Here is a 25,722-nt window from a genome sequence, read left to right as displayed (position 1 = left end):
TTTAACATAGGACATGCATTTCTGCAGAACCTGGATGTGGCTGTGACTTTGAAGTTCTATTTAAACAGAACAAGCCCCTTACATAGGTCTCTAATTTGTGTTTCACCTGCCCATAATGTGGACAAAGAGATTGTTGGCTGACGAATGGAGTTGGGTTTATCTGACGTCTGCACTTTGCATTATTCTCCAATCCTGAGATACTTCATACACATTACAGTGGATCAAAACGATACATCTGCAGCTTGCTAAATGCCTTTATTTTAGGCCGGGCACTTCTACATACCTTGTTTGCTCGACATTTGTTGTCATACACGGTCACTCACTCTGTATTTGTAGGCTGTTTAATCTGTTCCTAGGGATCGGGTGACTTAGATAGCAATATGCATCCTCTTTAGTCGGTAGCTTTCCCTTCATAATCCCACATGGCCGTCTACTTGTGTAAGAGGCAGCGTCATCTTGTTGTAAAAACATAGGAACTGGTGGTTGGCCCCTGTTAGGGAGAATTCTCATTTTATGGCTAATTTCCCTCACCTAGTGAGTCCCCCAGCAGCTTTACTGGATTTCTGGAGTTTGTTTTTTCCACTTGGTAAGAGTGTGCCTCTTTTCCCCACTCTTACCTGTGTTTTGCCATGTGTACTTTATCTGTTTTTGTGATTGTGGACTCTGGAGTGCACCACTTCAGTAGCCCCCTTCTGTGTGTTACACGGCACCTTCAGTGCAGTGACACAGGGTTGTCTTTTAGACTTCCCACCGACTCAATTTCTGGGGCTGACTACAGTCCCCCAGAAAAGGGTAAAGTTTCCATTTACTTTACTTAGTCAAATAACTACAAATCCAGTAACCCAACCTTACATGGAATAATGGAAAGAGTTAATCCTTAGCCCTTTTTTATCTGTCCCTCGTAGAGCTTTGTTTTGCTCTTTTAACATTTAGACTTGGCTGGTGGCAGTGGTATCTGCCCTAAATTTTCTACCGCGATTATACTATTTAAACGTGGTATTGTTTTAGGCTATTATATTAGCCTCGAACATAAACCCGCTTGACCAAATACTTTCTTTTGGCTCTGCTTGGGTTTATTCGCCATTTCTTTTTGTTAAAGTCCTTCTTGTGTTTTACTTTGCGCGGCAAACCAGGTTTGCCTTCTTTGTTCACTGTCTTTTGGCGTTCTTCTGCCAAGAAGCCCTCCTCTGGACGCCTGGGTGTCTAGGTGGGCTGAATGTGAGGGAGGGGTGTAGTCACCCACTGCACAGGGTATCCTAGGAAACCCAAGTCGCACTTTGCCATGATTGGCTGAGGTGGTTGTCCGTGCTGGACAACCACCCTGCTGTGTGATCGACAGCCATGCTCTGCGAATGGTGCATTTTCGCATAAACGGCAGGACTCTTGGGCTGGTAGTCAGAGTCACCACCGGAACTACAAGGAACCGAAGAGAAGCGGAGAAGAAGCCGGCTGCTGCAACTACCTCGTCCTGGTGAAGTCCTGCGCCATCAACCCTTGAACGACCAGAGAAGATCCAGTCCAGAGTCTTCTTCCCTTGAGCTTGGTGGGGTTAACAGCTCATCTTCCACAGCCAGCGGATTCTCTTCGTGGTCGAAATCGCTGCACACTGCTGTAGTGGTCCGGATAGCCATCTGAAGTGCCTCACCTGTTTTAAAGGAGCGCACCTTTTATTCACCGTCGCTGCTGCTGGCTACATCCCTGTGGGTGCAGACCCCTCCAGATGTCCTCCTTGCCGAAGCTCCAGGAACCATGGGTCTGCAGGAAACCAACAGGAACAACTGCTGTGGCATCAGCTTCTTCATTTGAATAAGGTACTGTGTTCTGCTTGAGGAATTAGGGTGAATCCCTTTTCTCCTCTTCCAAGGCTTGCCCTTGTCTTCCCTCCTTCTTATAACTTTTGCTTCCTCTGTTGACAATATCCAAGTACTCCTGGCAACGCTGAATCTTGAACTGTTTGACTGTGTGATCCTCGACAACAGGAACCCGGTTCCACTTGACACTGGCTCCGGCCTATTGACTTTTGTATTTCTGTCAGCGAGTGTTCTCTGATTCTGTCTTCCTTGACAAAAGTATTGCATACGATTTTTGCCCCCAACTCTCTGGTCAGCCCAGGTGCTAAGTGTGTTTTGGCCCGGTAACGTTTCTTATCGCGGATATGCGTTTCTTTAATACGACTGAGTTGTCAAAAAGGGATTGCATATGTGTTCCCGGTAACGTCTTTTGATTCACAACACCGGTCTGCCAAAACACAAGGTACTTACTTACTTTGAGCTATTCTGTACCAAGAGAAAGGATTGGTTGCAGTATATGTTATGTATTGTTTTGAATGAATAAAGTGTTGTGCTTTACAGATGGTTTAAAAATAAATGTATTTTTTACCTGAAACCTTGAGTCAGTGTTTGCTTGAGTCCCAGTAATTGTGGTCCCTTTGTGTAATCTCTGCTACTGCTCATATACTCTTGAGATAAGCCTGGCTGCTCCGCTACTGCTACCACTTTAACATAGTAGTACAGGCTTGTACCAAAGGTGAACTGATCACTTGTAGTCTTAATTGTGTGTAGTGGTCCCCAAGGGCACTGCACAGGATTCTGGCTAACAGCCCCTCTGGAACAGCCCCGTCTAATTGTGTAAGATGTAAAACCATAGGAACTGGTGGTTGGCCCCTCTGGATGCATACCTAGAGGACAGGAAACCGCTGGGACCTGAAATAATGTGCAAATACAGAGGGCGTTCTAACTCTATAGCTGCAGTTCATAATAGAAGAGTATTCTGGACAGTCACAGTTCCCAACAACTTGTGAAGGGGGGATAGCTACAGACTAAGTGTTCCTGAATGACCATGAAAATAATATATCCTGAAGGCTCTAATGTGCACACATTCAAGCCTCCCCCTCGACCCTCATATCCAGTGCACCCATTCTAATGCATATCCCTTCTTTGGTGCCTTCCTGTCCTCCCTGGCATGAGCATTGTTTCACTAAACTCATATTGACCTTTTCACTAAAAGGGTTTACAGAAGTTGTGCAATAAATCACATTTGACAACAAATCCTCTCAAGGACATCCACCACCATCTGGTCTAGCATTTACACAACTCATTCAATCCATATTGCTTGCTTCTGAGAGTGAAAGCCATTTCCTTCCGGCCAGAAGAAAGGCCCGCACTGGGATGTTTGTGGCAATCATCCACAGCCAATGGGCCTAGGCCTTTCTGCATAGCTTGAGGGAGCCCACTTTGATGTACTTGTTTACATAGTGCAAAGCGATAGTGTTGTTGGATCAGCAGTCCCTCCATAGGAGCTGCAGTTGGAAAGCTTGCAGGGCCAGGCGCATGGGCCTCGGCTCCATGATGTGGAGTCATCGAGGTAGGCTCTGCAACCCGGCATCAAAGCATCTGTGATATCTGTGCTAAAAAAAAACGGAGTGCAAATGGCTCTCTCACCATGACATTTTCCTCCTTGTACCACCAGCTCAAGTCCTCCACCAACTCAATGCCCACCAGTGGATTGTCCTCAAGGGACCTAGCCAGCTGGTTCCTACCAACCTTGAGTTCCTTCATGCAAATATTTGCTTGATCTATAAGGATACATGAGGCCATAGCTGCAAGTTGGCCAGCTTTTCCAGGAGTTTACCTAGAAAATGAGAGATGGAGATCAGGCGAGTGTTTGCCAGACAGGAAGGATCAGCAGAAGGCTTTTTAGGGATGCACATGGGAGTGCTTCAGTAGAGAGGGGAAAGTTCCAGTGGCAAAGAAAGGCGAGGAAAGTAGAGGAGGGGCAAGGCGGCCAAAGGGGGCCTGAGAGAAGAGAGGAAAAGGGAAGTGAGGAAAGGATTGGGTTTTATTGTTGAAATGAGAAGCCAAAGCCGGGCAGAGGGCCTGGGAGGGAACGGGACAGACAGACTGCAGTAGGATTGGACAGCTACTTGCAGATTTGAAAGAGTTTGGCGATGTTAAAGGCCACAGAGACGCAGCCTTGAATATGGACCCTCTTCTTGGAGAGTGATTCTCTCAAAGATCCTGCAGTGCAGAGTTAAATACCTTTCTTCGAATTTAAACACATTTTTGTTGGGTTAATATCAGGAGAAAGTATCCAAAAAAGAAAGAAGCACTAAGTGTATAGGGGTCTGGAGAATACTCTGCAAGTAAATACTTGCCCAGTTGCTGTGCTGTAATGGTGAATAACAACATAAGGGGGTGAGATGAGCAGGCTTAACACAGAAGAAAGAAGGCCATTACAGGGGCATGTAAGGGGCGGCGTGCCAATAGGAAGATTACAATGGGGCGGGGAGGCAGCTAGTCACATGATGGTATCGCTCTTGCTTAAAGGGGTGTAAATATGGACTGCTGGATTAAAAAATAAGAAAAGGGAACAATGGCCCAGTTAAAATGGGCTTTGCACATGATACAGGCAGTCCAAAACTGCAGAAAAAAAGTAATAATCTGGGACACGTTTTTATAAATGTGTGCAAAAAGGTAAATTCCACTTAAAAAACTGCAAAATGTACAAAAAAACACAATATTAATTCTATATTTTTTAGCAAAAATTACATTTGCTGCCATGCATTGCGCATCGACAGCACCTGTTCCAAAAAGGAATAGGGAATGCGCTAGTGTCCTGCATCCCATTTGTGAATGCACTTTCAACTCATCTTAAAGGCGCTTAAAACCGGAGACCAGTCTCTAAGCGTGGGACCAGAATTAAAAACTGTTGCTTCCAAGACAAACTCTGCCCCTAAGCTATCCTCTTGGCCCAAGATGAACTGCAACGCTCCCCGATTGCAAAATTGTGCAAAGGGAATGAAAAAGGGCGTGTCAGCGTGCACATCTTTCTTAAGCACATTCATGTGCCCTTTGGAAACGCAGTGGAACTTTTCTGGTGTAAACGAAGAGGGTGCGTGACTAAACAATTGGAGAATTGTGCCCATACTGAGCGCGTCCATCTATAGATGGGGAGGGGGTACAATTCGATACGCCACAAATTGACAGGCACTAAATAAGCTTCCTTCCATCTACACAGCACAAGTGGGTAATGTGAAACTATTATGGTGTAGTTTATCTCATGGAAATATGAAACTGGCATGACAATTCTCTGGAAAATGAAACTAGTTTAGAATGCTTCTCCCAATGCAATGTGAAGTGGGGAAGGTAGTTTTCTGGGGCATTGATGGGGTAGATGCTTAATCCACTCTGTGAAACTAGGGCGTACGGTTCTTACTATGGGATGCTATCCGAGATGTGCCTATCATTTCCCCAGCATGCCCACCCGCAAGGTCTACCTGTACAGGGCCGGTGCTAGCACTAGACAAGGTTAGGTGCTTGCCTATAATTTGAGAATGTTGGAGCGGAAAATGCGGCAGACTGCAATAAGCACATTGTGTACCGTATTCTCTCTCGTCATCACGACTACGAGGCACTCTGTCAGCACTGCAGGTACCGCAAGGTTTGGGTTGGGTGTGGCAGTGCAGGGCTGTATGCTGCACCTGCTTACAGCATTTGCCCCTGTGAAAATATTGTTTCTTCTCTGTGTTAGGGAGACTTCTCATTATGTGGCTAATTTCCCTCACCTAGTGAGTCCCCCAGCAGCTTTGCTGGATTTCTGGAATTTATTTTTCCACCTGGTAAGAGTGTGAACCTTTTTCCCACACTTACATGTGTTTTGCCATGTGCATTTCTACTTTTTTTGTGATCTTGGGCTCTGGAGCACACCACTCCATGAGCCCAACTTTTTGTGTGTGTTCCACAGCACCCTCAATGCAGGGACACAGGGTTATCTCTAAGGCTTCTCACTGACTCCATTTTTTTGGGGCTGACTACTCTCCCCAGAAACAGGTAAAGTTGCCATTTACTTTATGTAGTCATTTAAAATGCAGACCCAATACACCCCATCTTACATGGGGTATTGGAAGGGTTAATTCCTACTCCTTTCTGTCTGCGTCTCTTGGAGCTTTGTTTCGCTCCCTTAACACTAAGGCTTGGCTGGTGGCAGTGGTATCTACCCTAACCTTTCTACCGCGATTATATTATATAAACATGGTGCTGTTTTAGGCTATTATATTAGCCTTGAACATAAACCCGCTTGACCAAATACTTTTTATTTTGGCTCCGGTCGGTTTAGTCACCATTTATTTTTGTTAATCTCCTTGTGTTTAACTTTGCGCAGCAAACCAGGTTTGCCTTCTTTGTTCGTCAACCTTTGGCGGGCTTCTGTCCAGAAGCCCTACTTTGGCGTCTGGGTGTCTAAATGGGCTGAATGTGAGAGAGGGGTTTAATAACCCCCTGCACAGGGTCTCCTTGGAGACCCAAGTCGCACTTTGTGTCCATTGGCTGAGGTGGTTGTCCGGGCTGGACAACCCCCCTGCTGTGTGATTGACAGCCAGGCTGTGTGAATGGGGGATTTTCGCATAAAAGGCATGACTCTTGGGCTGGAAGTCAGAGTCGCCACTGGAACTACACTGGAACTACAAGAACCGAAGAGAAGAGAAGAAGACGACGGCTGCTGCAACTCCCGAGTCCCGGTGAAGTCCTGCTGAAGTCCTGAGCTATCTACCCTTCAACGACAGAGAAGATCCAGTCCGGAGTCTTCTTCCCTTGAGCCTGGTGGGACCAACCAGCTCACCTCCAACAGCCAGAGGATCCTCTTCTTGGTCGAAATCGCTGCACATACCTGGTCCTGTTTTAAAGGAGCGCACCTTTTATTCACTGTTGCTTTTGCTGCTGCTGGCTTCATCCCTGGGTAGTGCAGATCGCTCCAGACGTCGTCCTTGTCCCCACGACTGAAGCTCCAGGAACCGTGAGTCTGCAGGAACTACCAGGAACAACTGCCGTGGCACAAGCTTTTTCTTCTTACAAATAAGGTACTGTGTTCAGCTTTGAGGAATTGGGATGAACCCTTTTCTCCTCACCCAAGGCTTGCCCTGGTCTTCTTTCCCTCATATAACTTTTGCTTCTCTTCTGACAATATCTAAGTACTCCTGGCAATCTCGAATCGTGAACTGTTCTAACCTTGTGATCCTCAACAACAGGACCCCTGTCCCACTGACACAGGCCTATTGACTTTTATCTACGTCTTAGAAAGTGTCTTTTGATTCTAGCTGCCTTGACAAACGTATTGCCTATGATTTTTATCCCCAATTTTCTTGTGTTAATTCATGCGCTAAGTGTGTTTGACTACGGTAACATTTCTTCTCGCGGGTACGATTTTCTTTCGTAAGACCGAATTGTCATTACTGTCAAAAAGTGATTGCTCAACAACCCCCCGGTAACGTCTTTGTTTCACAACACCGGTCTGTCAAATCCAAAGGTACTTTCTTTGAATTGTCTGCACAAGGGCAATTGGTTGTGTGTGGTGTATTTGAAGTGTGGTTTTAATTTAATAGAAGTGAAGTGTTTTGTGAACAGATGGTCTAAAAATAAATGTACTTTTACTTTTTAACCAGAAACCTTGAGTCACTGTTAGCTTGAGTGGCAGTAATTGTAGTCCTTTGTGTGATCTGTACTACTGCTCATTTGCTCTTGAGATAAGTCTGGCTGCTCCGCTACTGCTACCACTTTAACTGTGTAGTACAGGCTTGTACCAAAGGTGAACCTGTATTACCACTTGTGGTCTTAATTGTGTGTAGTGGTCCCTAAGGGTACTGCAGAGGATTCTGCCTAACACTCTGGACCATCAATGACCCGCCCTGCGCCATGGAGGGAGCCCTGCCTGAGAGAGACTATCAGACACACGCACAGGCAGCTGAAGGGCCCATATTGTTTTGTAATTGTCCTCTAAGGTCGGGGGCAGCAATAGCCAAATTGGGATGAAAAAGACCAAATTGGAGCTGAAGTTTGTGGATTGCAGGCCGACAGTGCTGGAGGAGCTGCAGGTGGGGTTGTGCCACTCTTATCCGTCCTGCTCCCCACCGACACCAATGACCTTCACACACAGCACTCTGCAACACTGAAATAACCACACGGGAGACCAGAAGTAGAAAGGATGGCATGTATTAAAAGCAGGAACCAAATGCCTGGGTGGACTGCTCTCCCACCTCAGGCCAGTTGCATCTTGATAGAGACACAGTGGCTACTCCAGTCCTCATTACTCATGTTACAGTTTTGCCCGCGGGCTGTGTCCGGGTCCATGTAAGGCATGTCGGGGCAAGCAATAAATGTGTCAAGGTTCCGAGAATATGGTCTTCCTGCGAACGGGGCAGTTTAGCCTTGAGGGTCTGGTTCAGCTTGTAGTCACGAACAGCGTGTACTTCAAGGAGATGCTTTCCCACCGCCTGAGGCATGTCCGTCATGCATTCAATAGCCATTGGGACCTTGCTGGCGCCAGTCCAACATCTCCTTGCGCAGGGCCTCAAGAAAAGTAGATAAACACAGTTAGATCTTTGAACATTCACCCACTTTTCTCTCTCTTTTGTTGCCAAATATTCCACATTTCTGTAATCACTAATCCTTTCTGCCCTATACATTTTACAAGAGCAATAGGACATGCATTACTTACCGTAATAGCATTTCCGATTATTGTACCTGCTTAGATTCACATGATGTGCATATAGTGCGACATCTAGTGGCAATTGTAGAGTACTGCATCTTGTGGGAGGTCGACATGGGCGTGCTTGTAACACTATCCCTTACGTGACATGTAGTGTACCCAAAATCCTTCAAGCATCGAGGTCCTTTCTGGTTGTGTTTTTTCTGCTGTGAGGGAGCCTATGACCATTGTGAGCGATTACAGAGAGAGAAGAGTAAGATGTCTATGTTCCTTCTACTCCGAGAGGGGTGTGGCATGTGAATCTAAGCCGATACAATCATTCGAAATGCTAGTACGGAAAGTAATGCAAGTCTTCTGATGCTTGTGAATCTGCTTAGATTCACGTGCTGTGCATAGACTAGCGAGCAGGAGCCACCGTTGGCGGTGGGATGTGTGAATGAGCAGTAGCAAAGAGATGTCTCAGTACTGCTGTTCCACCTGAGAATCAGACCTAGAATTAGTATCCAGGCAGTAGTTTTTTTAAAAGGTGTGTACAGCACTCCAGGTTGCTGCTTTGCAAATAGATTGAGAGGAACATTTGCAAGCCCCAGTGTCACGAGTAGTGTGCTTTAGGCTTGGAGGGCAGATCTCTCCTAGCCATAGTGTAGCACAGTGCAATGCAGTTTACAATCCATTGTGAAATGGCTGATTTAGAGACACAGTCCCCTTCTCTAGCAGCTGCCACTGAAATGAAAAACTGGTTTGTTTTTCTTAGTGGTTTAGTTTTTCTCCAGATAGTATACAACTGTTCTCCTCACAACCAGTGTGTGAGGCTTTTTTTCTGCCACACTGGTGGGGTATTTTGGAAGAAAGTGGGTATGTGTATTGACTGGTTTATATGGAACGTTGAAATTAATTTAGGCGAAAATGGTGGGTGAGTGCGCATAACCACTTTATCTTTGTGAATTGTGACAAACCGGTCTAGAACTGAAAGGCCCTGCAGATCGCCAATTCTTATTGAGATGACTGCCACCCGGAAGACGGTCTTGTGAGTGCTTTGAGGCTAGCGTTATGCATCGGTTCAAAGGGAGGACCCATTAGCCTTGTTAGAACAGCCTTCAGGTCCCATCCAGGAGCTGGTTTGGCAATAGGGGGATGACATCTTTTAACCCTTTCCATAAACGCCTTGATAATTGGTATTTTCAACCACTAAACCTTTTTCTGGGACGTAGTGTATAAAGTGCAGCTAAGTGTACCTTCAGTGAATTAAAAACTAGGCTCGAGTCTAGCAGGTGAGTCAGGTATAGGACAATATGTGTAGGTGAGCATTCTATGGGATTGAGGCCCTTGGAATGGCAACAGATGAAGAAGGCTTCGATTTATTGGAGCTGCAATGTCTGGTGTTAGGCTTTCTCTGAGTATCTCCATGCATTTTTGAGGAAGTTGAAGGTGCCCGAACCCGTTGATCTCAGGAGCTAGGGCGCTAAATTGAGTATGTGGGCATGGATGGAGGGTTTCCCCTTTGTCCTGTGACTGCATGTTGTATGGGCATGGTAGTTTCCTCCCCAGGGAAACTGACATTGTCATCAGATGAGAAGCAGGGATTGTGGGGCCACTAGGATCATCGTGACTGGTTCCTGGCGCATCTTGTGCACTATCTTGTTCAGTTAGGCAGTTGGTGGGGGGAGGTGGGGTGGTGGTGTAGAAAGCATAAACAAATTTCCCTGATCGTGTTATCCAGAGACCGTTCCCCTTGGAGCGGTTCTGCGGGTACCTGGAGGCATAATCTGGGCATTGGGCCTTCTACAGGTTGATCTCTGGGAATCCCCAGTCTGCGTAGAAGTTGGATGGATGGATTTGTGCAATTACCACTCATACTCTACGGTTAGTGGGAAGTCTCTGCTGAGCACGTCTGCTACAAGATTGAGTTCCCCTGGAATGTGTTGTGACACAAGGACCATCTTGTGTTTGAGAGCCCATTTCCACATGTTCTCCGACTGTTTGGATATCCCTGGAGAGTGCGTGTCCCTTTGTTTGTTCAAGTAGTACAAGGTTGTGGTGCTGTTCATCAGACCTAGGACTGTCTTTCCCTGTAGATGTGTCTGAAAAGCTTTCAGGGCTCTCAATACTGCAAGCAACTCCAATCGGTTTATGCGGTTGGATGCTACCGCTGGGGACCAACTGCCATGCGTTGTGTGATAAAGAGGTGAGCTCCCCACCCCGTAAGTGATGAGTCCGCGGTGAGAGTGTCTTCCCCTGCAAGATGTTCTCTTGACCACCACGGCAGAGAGCACGAGGGCTGCCGAGACAACCACTAGATCGCTCCATTGTCTGCTGGCCTGACACCATTGGCTTGAGAGCCACTCGCATGGCACATAGGCAAACATGCGTGTGGGACTAGATAAATACAGGCAGCCATCATCCCTAACAGACGCATTGCTTTGTGTACGGTTACCGCGCGATTGTCTACATAGTGAGGGATCTGGAACAGCATGTTTTGAACCCTCTCATTGGAGGGGAAGATGAGCCAGTCTTTGGTCCGAATTAGGGCTTCCGGAAATTGCTCGACTTGGCTAGGGTCCAAGCTGGACTTTCTCATTGATTGAGAATACCAGACTTAAGAGGTAGTCTACCGTCTTCTGAGTATTTGATAAGCATGTTCCGTATGAGTCCCCTGTTATTGACCAGTCATTGAGGTATGGATAAACTGGGATGGACTGCTTGCACAGGTGAGGCGCTACTACCGCCAGCCCCTTTGTAAATACCCTTGGGGCTGAGGCAACGCCGAAGGGAAGGACCTTGAACCGATAGTGCTGGTTGTCTAGCATGAATCTTAGGTACTTTCAGTGTGCTGGCAGCACTGAAAAAATGAAAGTCTGCATCTTTAATGTCCAATGTTGCTATGTAATCCCCCTGTGTTAGCAGAGGGATTACTTCATGTAATGCCATCCTGAACTTGAAGTTTGACAAGTGTTCACTGGGCGCAAATCTAACACAGGGCACATGGTGAGATCCTTTTTGGGTACAAGGAAGTACACTGAATAGAAACACTTTTTTGCCTGTAGAATGGGGACAATTTCTATCGAGTAGAATCTTCAGGTGCGCTGGAGATCGGCGTCTGGATGTAGGGGGTTTGTATCGAGGTGGTCATCTGAACTCTATACAGTACCAGCGGGCGACGGTGTTGAGAACCCACTGATCTCTGGTGATTCCCCCTCCCTTGCATGATTCGTCCCCGACCAGGGAGGCATGGGAGGGGACCCGGACTAGTGAGTCACTTTTGACCACAGGCAGGGAATCCTCGAGGGGTGGAGTTTCTACCCCTTCCCTTTCCTCAGCGTTGGCCTCTGTTGATATTGGCCCGTAGTAGTTGCTCCTTCTCCGGAGGAGCACTGTGTATTCCCTGTTCTGTACTGGATGTGGGAGGACGTGGGAAGGATTTCCCCCGAAAGGACCGGTGAGAGCTATCTCCTCGATGCTGGTATGGTCTTGCTGTAATCTGGTTTAGGGAGTAAGGTTTCATACTCCTTTTTTTGCAGTTTCAAGGGCATCATCCACTGCCTTTCCAAATAAGTTAGTTTCCTCCACAGGCTTATTAATAAGGGAAGCCTGTGTCTCAGGAGTAAAGCCCATATTTCTGAGCCATGGTGCCTTTTAAGTAGGGTACCCTGGGCCAGGGTTCTTCTTGCTGTTTCTGCAGCATCCAATGTGATAGGTTGAAACACTGGTTAAAACACAGGTTGGCTTTTTCTTTGCTTGTTCAGTTAGAAATAATGGAACTTTATCTTTTGTATGTTGAGTTAGAGTGAACAATCTGTTTTAAGTGTTTGGTTTAATAAAACCTCATAATACATCATTGGCATTTGAATTGAATACTGAAGGGACATCAGAATACAACCAGTATTAGAGGCATAAACTGCTGCAATTCAAGACGTATGGGTTTGGTGCTGGAACTAGATCTTTTAGACTGTCTACAAGAAGGATAGGCAAGGAAGAAAGAATACGAGAAACAAAAATGGACATGGAAAGGAAACTAGGACATAGAATAGGCACTATAAAGAGACTGGTGCTGTGAAAAGGGAATATGATTGAGACGAATGCTCAACAAATTTCACCTGCTTAAAAAAAGCCCTCCCCACCCTGTATATCAGTCAAAATAAAATGGACACAGGAACTGGTTATATCCAAACTAGATTACTGCAACAGCATGTGTGTGTATATAAGCCACCCCAAGACAAATATCCATATCCTATCTCATGCGATCTTCTGCCTCAAACATAGGGTCTAGCTTTTATTGCTTTAGATTATAAATGCTATGGATGGGGCAACAACAAATCCACAAAATTATCATATGACTCACAAGGCCTTTTGAATGTAGCACCAAATTATATACCTACCAGATCCCTTGGTTCAGCATCTTCAAACAACTGCAACTGGAAAGTCCTAGAAAAAAAAAAGGACCAGACAAGATTAGTCTCAACCCAAGGCTTAATCACCCAAGGCTCCAATGATTTAAGACCCTGAAACATTGGAAAGACCCAGCAAAAACGCAAAGGCCCCTCGGCAGAACATTATTCCTTCACATCATGAACCTCCTAAATGCACTGTGCTAACCACACCTACCCATCTCATGAAAAATCGCTCAACCTTACTTACCACCACAGCACTAGTCATGGAACATTTTGTGCACTTCCCCAAGCAAGAATTTTTGGGAAACCTGACTGCTTGCTGAGGCCCCACCAGGGCGAGAGGCAGAGGCCGAGGCCCCACCAGGGCGAGAGGCAGAGGCCGAGGCCCCACCAGGGCGAGAGGCAGAGGCCGAGGCCTCACCAGGGTGAGAGAGGCCGAGGCCTCACCAGGGCGAGAGAGGCCGAGGCCTCACCAGGGCGAGAGAGGCCGAGGCCTCACCAGGGCGAGAGAGGCCGAGGCCTCACCAGGGCGAGAGGGGCCGAGGCCTCACCAGGGCGAGAGAGGCCGAGGCCTCACCAGGGCGAGAGGCAGAGGCCCCAGCAGGGCAAGAGGCAGAGGCTGAGGCCCCAGCAGGGCGAGAGAGGCTGAGGCCCCACCAGGGCGAGAGAGGCAGAGGCCCCACCAGGACGAGAGGCCGAGACACCCCAACAGGGCGAGAGGCAGAGTCCGAGACACCCCAATAGGGCGAGAGTTCCAGCACCAAATCCATAGGTCTTAAATTGCCAGCAGTTTATGCCTCATATAAATACTGGTTGAATTTTCATGTTACAATCAATATTTAATTCACATTTCAAATGAATATTTTATTAAACCAAATCCTCAACATACATAGGTTGTATTTCTTCTAAATGAACAAGCACAAGCAAAGAAATTGATACAGTATCTGTAGATCACTTTCCTAATCTGCAACAAATACAAGTTGAACACATACAAGCTGAATAGCTTGCACTTGAATTAACTTGATAGTTAGAACATCCCACCCTAATGGAAAAGAAATAAAATATAGCCTGTGTTCCTGAAAAGACTGTCTGTCATTTGAATCGCTTATGTACAACCAGTGGAGTGTTCCTAGCTTCTAAATTGGAGGAACCTCTTTCAGGCTCCATCCAATAGCTTTCCTCACGGGCGCCCACGAGGAAAGCCCTGAATATATAGTTCAAGCTATTCGGTGCAGATTAGGAAAGTGATCTACAGATAAGTGTCAATATGGCCCGGATGAAAACCTGTTATAGGTTGAAACACTGGTTGGCTTTTTCTTTGCTTGTTCAGTTAGAAAGAATGGAACTTTATCTTTTGTATGTTGAGTTAGAGTGGAACAATCTGTTTTAAGTGTTTGGTTTAATAAAACCTCAAAACATCATTGGCATTTGAATTCAATATTGAAGCGACATCAAAATACAACCAGTATTTGAGGCATAAACTGCTGCAATTCATGACTTATGGGTTTGGTGCTGGAACTAGATCTTTTAGACTTTCTACAAGAAGGCTAGGCAAGGAAGAAAGAATGGGCATGGAAAGGAGACTAGGAAGCGGGAATAGGACACAGAATAGGCACTATAAAGAGATCGGTACTATGAAAAGGGAATATGATTGAGAAGAATGTTCAACAAATTTCACATGCTTAATATATCAGTCAAAATAGAATGGACCCAGGAACTGGCTATATCCCAACTAGATTACTGCAACAGCATGTGTGGGTTTATAAGCCACCCCAACAAAAATATCCATCTCCTACTTATGTGTCTCATGCGATCTTCTGCCTCAAACATAAGGACTAGCTTTTATTGCTTTAGATCATAAATGCTATGGATGGGGTCACAAAAAATCCGAGACACCCCACAAGCGTGAGAGGCAGAGGCCGAGAGAGGCCGAGGCCCCACCAGGGCGAGAGAGGCCAAGGCCAAGGTCCCACCAGGACGAGACGTCGAGGCTCCACCAGGGCGAGAGGCCGGGCCTCACCAGGCGGAGAGGTAGAGGCCAAGGCCCCACCAGGGGGAGAGGTAGAGGCCAAGGCCCCACCAGGGCGAGAGGTAGAGGCCAAGGCCCCACCAGGGCGAGAGGTAGAGGCCAAGGCCCCACCAGGGCGAGAGAGGCCGATACCCCACCAGGGCGAGAGAGGCAGAGGCCCCACCCAGGGCGGGAGGCAGAGGCCCCACCCAGGGCGGGAGGCAGAGGCCGAGGCCCCACCAGGACGAGAGGCAGAGGCCGAGGCCCCACCAGGGCGAGAGGCAGAGGCCGAGGCCCCACACGGGCGAGAGGCAGAGGCCGGGGCCCCACCAGGGCCAGAGGCCGAGGCCCCACCAGGGCGAGAGGCAGAGGCCGAGGCCCCACCAGGGCGAGAGGCAGAGGCAGAGGCCGAGGCCCCACCAGGGCGACAGGCCGAGACACCCCAACAGGGTGAGAGGCTGAGGCCCCACCAGGGTTGGAGGCCGAGGCCCCACCAGGGTTGGAGGCAGAGGCCGAGGCCCCACCAGGAGAGAGGCAGAGGCCGAGGCCCCACCAGGAGAGAGGCAGAGGCCGAGGCCCCACCAGGAGAGAGGCAGAGGCCGAGGCCCCACCAGGGCGAGAGGCAGAGGCCGAGGCCCCACCAGGGCGAGAGGCCTAGGCCCGACCAGGGCAAGAGGCAGAGGTTGAGGCCCCACCAGGGCTAGAGGCGGAGGCCAAGGCCACACCAGGGCGAGAGGCCGAGGTCACACCAGGGCGAGAGGCAGAGGCCGAGGTCACACCAGGGCGACAGGCCGAGACACCCCAACAGGGTGAGAGGCCGAGGCCCCACCAGGGTTGGAGGCCGAGGCCCCACCAGGGCAGCTTAGGCTCCACCAGGGGGGGAGGCCGAGGCCCCACCAGGGAGGGAGGCAGAGGCTGAGAAGCCAAGGCCCAACCACCAGGGCGAGAGGCCGAGGCCAAGGCCCCACCAGGGCGAGAGGTAGAGGCCAAGGCCACACCAGGGCGAGAAAAGCCGATGCCCCACCAGAGCGAGCAAGGCCTATACCCCACCAGGGCGAGAGAGGTTGATGCCCCACCATGGCGAGAGGCAGAAGCCGAGGCCCCACCAGGGCGAGAGGCAGAGGCCGATGCCCCACCAGGGCGAGAGGCAGAGGCCGAGGCCCCACCAGGGCAAGAGGCCGAGGCCCCACCAGTGCAAGAGGCCGAGGCCCCACCAGCGCAAGAGGCCGAGGCCCCGTCAGGGTGAGATGGCGAGAGGCTGAGGCCCCACCAGGGCGAGAGGCAGAGGCCCCACCAGGGCAGGATTGAGGTTGAAAATTGTGCCAGGTTTTTAGGGGAGGTTGGTGCTCTCACTCATTCTCATACCATTGGAGCAGTGATGGGAGTTTTACCTGATTGCTACAAGGAATATAGTGATGTCTTTGATGAGGTAGTGGCAGGTAGTCTTCCTCCTCATAGATCATTTGATTGTAAAATAGAACTTGAGCCAGGGGCCACGTTACCGTGTAGCAGGGTTTATGCACTTACGGAAAAGGAAAATGATTATCTTAAGGAGTATTTAACTGAAAATTTAGCAAAAGGTTTTAGACATTCCAAGTCCCCAGTGGCATCGCCTTTATTTTTTGTGCCTAAAAAAGAGGGAACATTAAGGACTTGTATTGATTATAGAGCGTTGAATAAGGTTACCATCAAAAATAGATATCCTTTACCTTTAATTTCAGTTATGTTAGATCAAATACAAGGAGCAGAGATTTTCTCTAAATTAGATTTGAGAGGTGCTTATCATCTTGTTAGAGTAAAGGAGGGGGATGAATGGAAGACAGCTTTCAAGACTAAGTATGGGTTATTTGAATATTTAGTGATGCCTTCCGGATAATGTAACGCCCCAGCTTCTTTTCAGTTTTTTATTAATGAAGTTTTATGTGAGTTTTTGGACATTTTTGTTGTAGTTTACATCAATGACATTCTGATTTATTCACAAAATTTGAAGCAACATCAAAATCATGTAAGATTGGTCCTACAAAAATTGAGAGAAAACCATTTATTTGCAAAATTGGAAAAGAGTCAATTTCATACTTCATCAGTAGAATTCCTTGGTTTTGTGATTACTCCAAAAGGTTTGGAGATGTATCTTAAAAAGATTAAAGCTGTCAAAGATTGGCCATCTCCGACTAAAGTTGAGGTACAGAGTTTTTTGGGTTTTGCCAATTTTTATAGGAGATTTATCAATGGGTTTTCTCAATTTATTACTCCTATTACTAAATTTATAAAGAAAGGAGTAACATTAATTTGGAGTAAAGAAGCTGAAGAGGCTTTTCAAGTCCTGAAAGAGTTTCATTACGGGACCAGTGCTTTTACATCCTGACCCTTCCAAGCCCTTTTTTGTAGAGGCAGATGCCTCCAATTTAGCAATGGGAGCGGTTTTATCTCAACAGCATGGAACCACTGGACAATTGCATCCAGTTGCTTATTTTTCCAAGAAGTTTTCTTCTTCTGAAGTTAATTATACCACCATGGATCGCAAACTCTTAGCGATCAAGGCAGCTTTTGAGGAATGGCGCCATTATTTAAAAGGAGCAAGACATCCTGTCACAGTTTTGACTGATCATCGAAATCTCTTGTTTTTGAAATCAGCTAAAACTTTGACGCCAAGACAATTGAGATGGTCATTGTTTTTTTCAGACTATGATTTTGTAATCACTTTTAAACCAGGAAGTCAAAATGGGAAGGCTGACGCTTTGTCTCGTCAGTTTCCTGGTAGTGAAAAATTGAGAGATTGATCAACAACCTGTGATTTCTTCTGAACATTTTATTGCTGTTGGAACACTTGATGAAGGAAGTTCAAGACAGTATGACTTTAGAGCAAATGGATGAATGGGTTAGACAAGATCCAGTAAGAAAGATTAAAGATGGTTTACCTTATTTTGACAATAGATTATATCTTCCTTCTGAGAAGCCCGTGAAAAAAATGTGATTGATTGTCATGAATCAAAGTTCCCAGGTCATCCAGGATTTAGAAAAACTTTAGAATTAGTCAGAAGGGAATTTTGGTGGGAAAAAATGAGAAGTGACATTTTACATTTTGTTAGGACATGTGAAACTTGTACAAGAGCCAAGTCACATGTGGGAAAACCAATGGGTTTGCTAGAACCTCTTCCCATTCCACCGCATCCGTGGCACACTATTTCTATGGATTTTATTGTAGATCTTCCTAAAGATCAGGGCTGTCCTACAATTTTGGTTGTAGTTGATTTACTTACTAAGGAAAGTCATTTTATTCCTATAAAAGGGGAAATTACTGCAGAAAGATTAGCACATCATTTTTCTCAAGGTATTGTTTGACTTCATGGATTACCTAGTCAGGTGATCTCAGATAGAGGTTCTCAGTTTATTTCAAAATTTTGGAGAGCCTTTTGTAGAAGTCTTAGTGTGGAAGTTAAATTAACATCTGGATACCATCCCGAGACTAACGGTCAAGTAGAACGCGTTAATCAAGAATTGGAAACGTATTTAAGATGGTACTAGAAAGCTGGAGATAGTTGGGTAGATTTAATTTGGATAGCAGAATTTGCATATAATAATTCCATGAAAGATTCTACTTTAATGTCACCTTTTTTCTGTAGTCGTGGTTTCCATCCTCGTTTCCTTAGAGAGCCGATTAAAAAAGACATTGGTAGTCCAGCAGTTGAGATTAGATTACAGTCTATGAAGGAAAATTTGGAACGAGCTGTGAAGGCACTTCAATTGAGTAAGGATAGTTACAAAAGGTTTGCTGATGTTAAACGCAAGTCTGGGCCAGAATTTTGTGTTGGGAATAAAGTCTGGTTATCTACAAAGAATTTGAAAATCAAGGGTAGAACTAAATTTAGTCCAAGATTTATAGGTCCTTTTCAGATTGAGACTGTGATAAATCCAGTTACAGTTAGATTGAAACTTCCTGAAAATTTAAAGGTGCATCCAACATTTCACATTAGTCAGTTAAAGCCATTTGTTGTTGGAACTACATTGGCAGTTCCTCCTAGTCCATTTTTAGTGGAGAATCAATCTGAAGAATTTGAGGTTAAAGCAATTTTGGACTCTAGAAGTCGTGGAAAACTTCAATATTTAATAGACTAGAAATGGTTTGGGCCTGAAGAACGCTCTTGGGAATTTGCTAGTGATGTCCATGCCCCACTTTTCATAGCAAAATTTCATAGAAAGTATCCTTTCAAGCCTGGTCCGGGAGGGAGGCCCTTAAGAGGGGGTACTGTCAGGTTCCATAGTAAATAGGTGGTTAATTCAATTTAACAATCATACAATGTCCTAGTTAATTTTAATATTTGGTTTAAAGATTTATTTAGTTTGTTCACTCAAGATTGGTTGGGCCTTGACCTTTGCATTCAGAGTACTGCAAATACCCCAAGCCAAGATGGAGGGCAGAGGCAGGAGTTCTGATTGGGTGGCAGGTTGACAATAGTTTGTTTTCCAACATTCTAAACTGCCTTTCATTAGTTACTTCTTCTGAGCTAGTCATGTTTTTGTCTGTCTCCTGTTTTTTGGGCCTTGGAAGATTCTTCTAGAAGAAAATTTTCATGAAAGAAGAACAAAAAACAACTTGTAAGAAATTATTTATTTTTGGTGAAATAATCTTTGGAGAGGAAGAAGAAAGCTGCAAAGTCTTCTACTACACAATTCAAGTTAAGTGTTTTTACATATCATAAACTGTCCTGCACAGCAAGGGTTAGCTGTTATTCAGTTTTATTTATTTTGATTTTTATCCTGAAGTTAAAGGGTTAACTCTCGCTATTTTAATGAGGACATTTGTAAACAGGAAAAGTTATGTTTAGACCTGGTTCGCGCGTGCGTATGAGAAACTGTTTATTAAAACTCATACTTACCTTGTCAGAGTCATCGTGTTCGGGTTCCTGTGGACGTCGGCTGCAGCTGCGTCGCGTTTCGCTTCCATTTGAAGAAACTGACGGTTCCGCGGTGGCGGTGATTTCTTCGCGTCGGCAGAAGCGAAAAAGCAGAAACTTCCTTGTCGGGTCTGACTGCCGTATGCAGGTTAACTCTGTTTGCTAGAAGGAACAAGGTAAGATTGCACGTTTAGATTTTCTAAAGACGTCGTGTTGTTATTACTGTTTCTAAAACATGGCGAACTTAAAAATAAAGACTGGGTATTGAAATTATGAAAAAACAAACGGCAAAAGAAGGCAGTAGCATCATTTGCAAGCATTTCAAAGGAGCTGCACACGTTTATTAACAATATATATACTAAAAAAAGACGCTCAACTGTGAAAGGTACCTTTCAAGTATTTTATAACTTCATTTACTGTATGGTAAAGGAAAAGAGTGAGCTGTAAAAAGAAGGTTATTTTTTTTGGAAGACGCTAAAGACAAATTCTGTGTTTCCACCATACTATCAAGCGTGCATTTAAAGAACTCATTTTATTTGAGACATGAATGAGTAGAAGTTCATTGTTTTTTCAACAGTCTTCTTTAATAGACTTACTTCAATATTTTCACATTTTTACTTGGTTCATTTCAAATTCATTTATCCCAGTCAAGTATTTGAAAAGACATGCTGAACATTGTTTTTTGAGCAGCGCAGTTTATAAACATGATCCTAAAGGGTTTTAGCAGTTTGGGTAGAAACCAGAACTTAAAACTAAAGTTATAAGAATTATTAAATCCTCTGGGCTTATCGCAGAGGATATTCAGGTAGGATAGTTTTTAATTCATTTAATAACAAGTTGTTTTGTTAATGTGATTATTTAATGTTTAACAATTTTCATTCATGCACAGACCGGAAGAAGATAGAAGATCCAGTGTCTGACTTTATTATTTTATCCACTATTCCCCTTTACCCCCAGGGGTGTCTAGTACTCAGCTGTTCAGTTTAGTTGTGAGCTAGACATCTTAGTGGGATTGTGGGACTCAGCAGCTCCTGCGTTGAATATGATATACCAGCCCTGACACCACCAGAGCGGGAGGCCGAGGCCCCACCAGGGCAAAGGAGGCCGAGACCCGACCAGGGCAAGAGGCAGAGGCCGAGGCCCCACCAGGGCAAAAGGCAGAGGCCGAGGCCCCACCAGGGCAAAAGGCAGAGGCCGAGGCCCCACCAGGGCAAGAGGCAGAGGCCGAGGCCCCACCAGGGCGAGAGGCCGATGCCCCACCAGGGCGAGAGGCCGAGGCCAAGGCCCCACCAGGGCGAGAGAGGCTGATGCCCCACCAGGGCGAGAGAGGCTGAGGCCCCACCAGGGCGAGAGAGGCTGAGGCCCCACCAGGGCGAGAGACAGAGGCCCCACCAGGGCGAGAGGCAGAGGCTCCACCAGGGTGAGAGGCAGAGGCCCCACCAGGGTGAGAGACAGAGGGCGAGGCCCCACTAGGGTGAGAGGCTGAGGCCCCACCGGGGCGAGAGGCCGAGGCCCCGTCAGGGTGAGATGGGGAAAGACGAGGCCCCACCAGGGCGAGAGGCCGAGGCCCCCACCAGGGCGAGGCAGAAGCCGAGGCCCCACCAGGGGGAGAGGCAGAAGCCGAGGCCCCACCAGGGGGAGAGGCAGAAGCCGAGGCCCCACCAGGGGCCGAGGTCCCACCAGGGCTGAATAGCTTGCACTTGAATTAACTTGATATTTAGAACATCCACCCTAATGGAAAAGAAATAAAATGTAGCCTGTGTTCCTGATAAGACTGTCTGTCATTTGAATCACTTATGTACAACAAGTGGAGTGTTCCTAGCTTCTAAATTGGAGGAACCGCTTTCAGGCTCCCTCCAATGGCTTTCCTCACGGGCGCCCACGAGGAAAGCCCTAAATATCAAGTTCAAGCTATTCGGTGCAGATTAGGAAAGTGATCTACAGATATGTCTCAAGGTAGCCCGGATGAAAACTTGTTATAGGTTGAAACACTGGTTGGCTTTTTCTTTGCTTGTTCAGTTAGAAATAATGAACTTTATCTTTTGTATGTTGAGTTAGAGTGAACAATCTGTTTTAAGTGGTTGGTTTAATAAAACCTCGAAACATTATTGGCATTTGAATTCAATATTGAAGGGACATCAAAATGCAACTAGTATTTGAGGCATAAACTGCTGCAATTCAATTCGAGAAACAAAAATGGACATGGAAAGGAGACTAGGAAGCGGGAATAGGACATAGAATAGGCACTATAAAGAGACTGGTACTATGAAAAGGGAATATGATTAAGAGGAATGTTCAACAAATTTCACCTGCTTAATATATCAGTCAAAATAGAATGGACCCAGGAACTGGCTATATCCCAACTAGATTACTGCAACAGCATGTGTGTGTTTATAAGCCACTCCAAGAAAAATATCCATATCCTACTTATGTCTCTCATGCAATCTTCTGCCTCAAACATAGGGACTAGCTTTTATTGCTTTAGATCAAATGCCATGGATGGGGCAACAAAAAATCTGAGACAACACCAGGGCGAGAGGGCAGAGGCCGAGGCCCCACCAGGGTGAGAGGCCGAGGCCCCACCAGGGTAAGACGGCGAGAGGTCGAGGCCCCACCAGGGCGAGAGGCCGCGGCCCCACCAGGGCGAGACACCCCAACAGGGCGAGAGGCCGAGGCCCCACCAATGCGAGAGGCCCCACCAGGGCGAGAGGGCGAGGCTCTACCAGTGCGAGAGGCCAAGGCCCGACCAGGGCGAGAGGCCGATGCCAAGGCCCGACCAGGGCGAGAGGCCGATGCCAAGGCCCGACCAGGGCGAGAGGCCGATGCCAAGGCCCGACCAGGGAAAGAGGCAGAGGCCAAAGCCCCACCAGGGCGAGAGGCAGAGGCCAATGCCCCACCAGGGCGAGAGGCAGAGGCCAAAGCCCCACCAGGGCGAGAGGCAGAGGCCAAAGCCCCACCAGGGCGAGAGGCAGAGGCCGAGGCCTCACCAGGGCGAGAGGCCGAGGCCTCACCAGGGCGAGAGGGCGAGAGGGCGAGACACCCCAACAGGGCGAGAGGCCGAGGCCCCACCAGGGCCTCACCAGGGCGGGAGGCCGAGGCCCCACCAGGGCGGAAGGCTGAGGCCCCACCAGGGCGGAAGGCTGAGGCCCCACCAATGCGAGAGGCTGAGAGGCCCAGGTCCCACCAGGGCGAGAGGGCGAGGCTCTACCAGTGCGAGAAGCTGAGGCCCGATCAGGGCGAGAGGCCGAGGCCAATGCCCCACCAGGGCGAGAGAGGCCGAGGCCCCACCAGGGCGAGAGAGGCCGGGGCCCCACCAGGGCGAGAGAGGCCGGGGCCCCACCAGGGCGAGAGAGGCCGGGGCCCCACCAGGGCGAGAGAGGCCGGGGCCCCACCAGGGGGCGAGAGAGGCCGAGGGCCCCACCAGGGCGAGAGAGGCCGAGGGCCCCACCAGGGCGAGAGAGGCCGAGGGCCCCACCAGGGCGAGAGGCAGAGGCCCGCCAGCCGAGAGGCCGAGATACCCCAACAGGGCGAGAGGCCAAGACACCACAACAGGGCGAGAGGCCAAGACACCCCAACAGGGCGAGAGGCCGAGGCCCCACCAGGGCGAGAGGGGCCGATGCCCCACCAGGGCGAGAGGCAGAAGCCGAGGCCCCACCAGGGCGAGAGGCAGAAGCCGAGGCCCCACAAGGGCGAGAGGCAGAAGCCGAGGCCCCACAAGGGCGAGAGGCAGAAGCCGAGGCCCCACAAGGGCGAGAGGCAGAAGCCGAGGCCCCACAAGGGCGAGAGGCAGAAGCCGAGGCCCCACCAGGGCAAGAGGCCAGGGCCCCACCAGGGCAAGAGGCCAGGGCCCCACCAGGGCAAGAGGCCAGGGCCCCACCAGGGCAAGAGGCCGAGGCCCCACCAGGGCAAGAGGCCGAGGCCCCACCAGGGCAAGAGGCAGAGGCCCCACCAGGGCAAGAGGCAGAGGCCCCACCAGGGCAAGAGGCAGAGGCCGATGCCCCACCAGGGCGAGAGGCAGAGGCTGATGCCCCACCAGGGCAAGAGGCAGAGGCCGATGCCCCACCAGGGCAAGAGGCAGAGGCCAATGCCCCACCAGGGCCAGAGGCCAAGGCCCCACCAGGGCAAGAGGGCGAGAGGCCAAGGCCCCTCCAGGGCGAGAGGCAGAGGTCCCCCCAGGGCGAGAGGCCGAGGCCCCACCAGTAATATATGCAAATATACAATTTGAAAGCAATGTGTTTGGCAAGCTGGAGAGTACCATGGATGATACCAAGACTCGCCCTCTGACTCTAAAGAAAGCTATATAATGTCTAAAAGATCCAGTTCAAGCACCAAACTCATAGGTCTTAAATTGCCAGCAGTTTATGCCTCAAATAAATACTGGTTGTATTTTGATGTTCCAATCAATATGTAATTCACATTTCAATTCAATGTTATGTGGCTTTATTAAACCTAATCCTCAACATACATAGGTTCTATTTCTTCCAACTGAACAAGCTCAAGTAAAGAAATTGACACAGTATCTGTAGATCACTTTCCTAATCTGCAACAAATACAAGTTGAACAGATACAAGCTGAATAGCTTGCACTTGAATTAACTTGATATTTAGAACATCCACCCTAATGGAAAAGAAATAAAATGTAGCCTGTGTTCCTGATAAGACTGCCTGTCATTTGAATCTCCTATGTACAACAACCAGTGGAGTGTTCCTAGCTTCTAAATTGGAGGAACCTCTTTCAGGCTCCCTCCAATGGCTTTCCTCACGGGCGCCCACGAGGAAAGCCCTAAATATCAAGTTCAAGCTATTCGGTGCAGATTAGGAAAGTGATCTACAGATATGTCTCAATGTAGCCCGGATGAAAACTTGTTATAGGTTGAAACACTGGTTGGCTTTTTCTTTGCTTGTTCAGTTAGAAATAATGAACTTTATTTTTTGTATGTTGAGTTAGAGTGAACAATCTGTTTTAAGTGGTTGGTTTAACAAAACCTCGAAACATTATTGGCATTTGAATTCAATATTGAAGGGACATCAAAATGCAACTAGTATTTCAGGCATACACTGCTGCAATTCAAGACTTATAGGTCTGGTGCTGGAACTAGGTCTTTTAGACTGTCTACAAGAAGGATAGGCAAGGAAGAAAGAATGCGAGAAACAAAAATGGACATGGAAAGGAGACTAGGAAGCGGGAATAGGACATAGAATAGGCACTATAAAGAGACTGGTACTATGAAAAGGGAATATGATTAAGAGGAATGTTCAACACATTTCACCTGCTTAATATATCAGTCAAAATAGAATGGACCCAGGAACAGGCTTTATCCCAACTAGATTACTGCAACAGCATGTGTGTGTTTATAAGCCACTCCAAGAAAAATATCCATATCCTACTTATGTCTCTCATGCGATCTTCTGCCTCAAACATAGGGACTAGCTTTTATTGCTTTAGATCATAAATGCCATGGATGGGGCAACAAAAAATCTGAGACACCCCACCAGAGCGAGAGGCAGAGGCCGAGGCCCCACCAGGGCGAGAGAGGCAGAGGCCGAGGCCCCACCAGGGCTAGAGGCAGAGGCCGAGGCCCCACCAGGGCGAGAGGCAGAGGCCGAGGCCCCACCAGGGCGAGAGGCAGAGGCCGAGGCCCCACCAGGATAAGACGGTGAGAGTCCGAGGCCCCACCAGGGCGAGAGGTCGAGGCCCCACCAGGGCGAGAGGTCGAGGCCCCACCAGGGCGAGAGGCCGAGGCCCCACCAGGGCGAGGCTCCACCAGGGTGAGAGGCCGAGGCCAAGGCCCGATCAGGGCGGGAGGCCGAGGCCAACGCCCGACCAGGGCGAACGGCAGAGGCCCCACCAAGGCAAAAGGCAGAGGCCCCACCAGGGCGAAAGGCAGAGGCCCCACAAGGGCGAAAGGCAGAGGCCGGGGCCCCACCAGGGCGAAAGGCAGAGGCCGAGGCCC

The 25,722-nt window shown here is 48.1% G+C and overlaps 1 long non-coding RNA gene across 1 annotated transcript in view; it reads right to left on the bottom strand.

Annotated features, from left to right (window-relative positions):
- Positions 1 to 7,966: 7,966 nt before the first annotated feature.
- The window catches only part of LOC138566066 (uncharacterized), a 35,196-nt gene continuing 17,440 nt past the window's right edge, over positions 7,967 to 25,722 (bottom strand). Inside the window, exons 2-4 of the long non-coding RNA XR_011301825.1 lie at positions 19,752 to 19,931; positions 12,855 to 12,900; positions 7,967 to 8,339 (exon numbers count right to left, since the gene is read on the bottom strand). This is a non-coding gene — a long non-coding RNA (uncharacterized lncRNA). The remainder of the gene's footprint in view (positions 8,340 to 12,854; positions 12,901 to 19,751; positions 19,932 to 25,722) is intronic.

The sequence above is a fragment of the Ambystoma mexicanum genome, chromosome 2p (genome assembly GCF_040938575.1).
Source record: "Ambystoma mexicanum isolate Mex_15411 chromosome 2p, UKY_AmexF1_1, whole genome shotgun sequence".
Taxonomy (NCBI): Eukaryota; Metazoa; Chordata; class Amphibia; order Caudata; family Ambystomatidae; genus Ambystoma; species Ambystoma mexicanum.
This window is presented reverse-complemented; position numbering and strand designations above follow the sequence as displayed.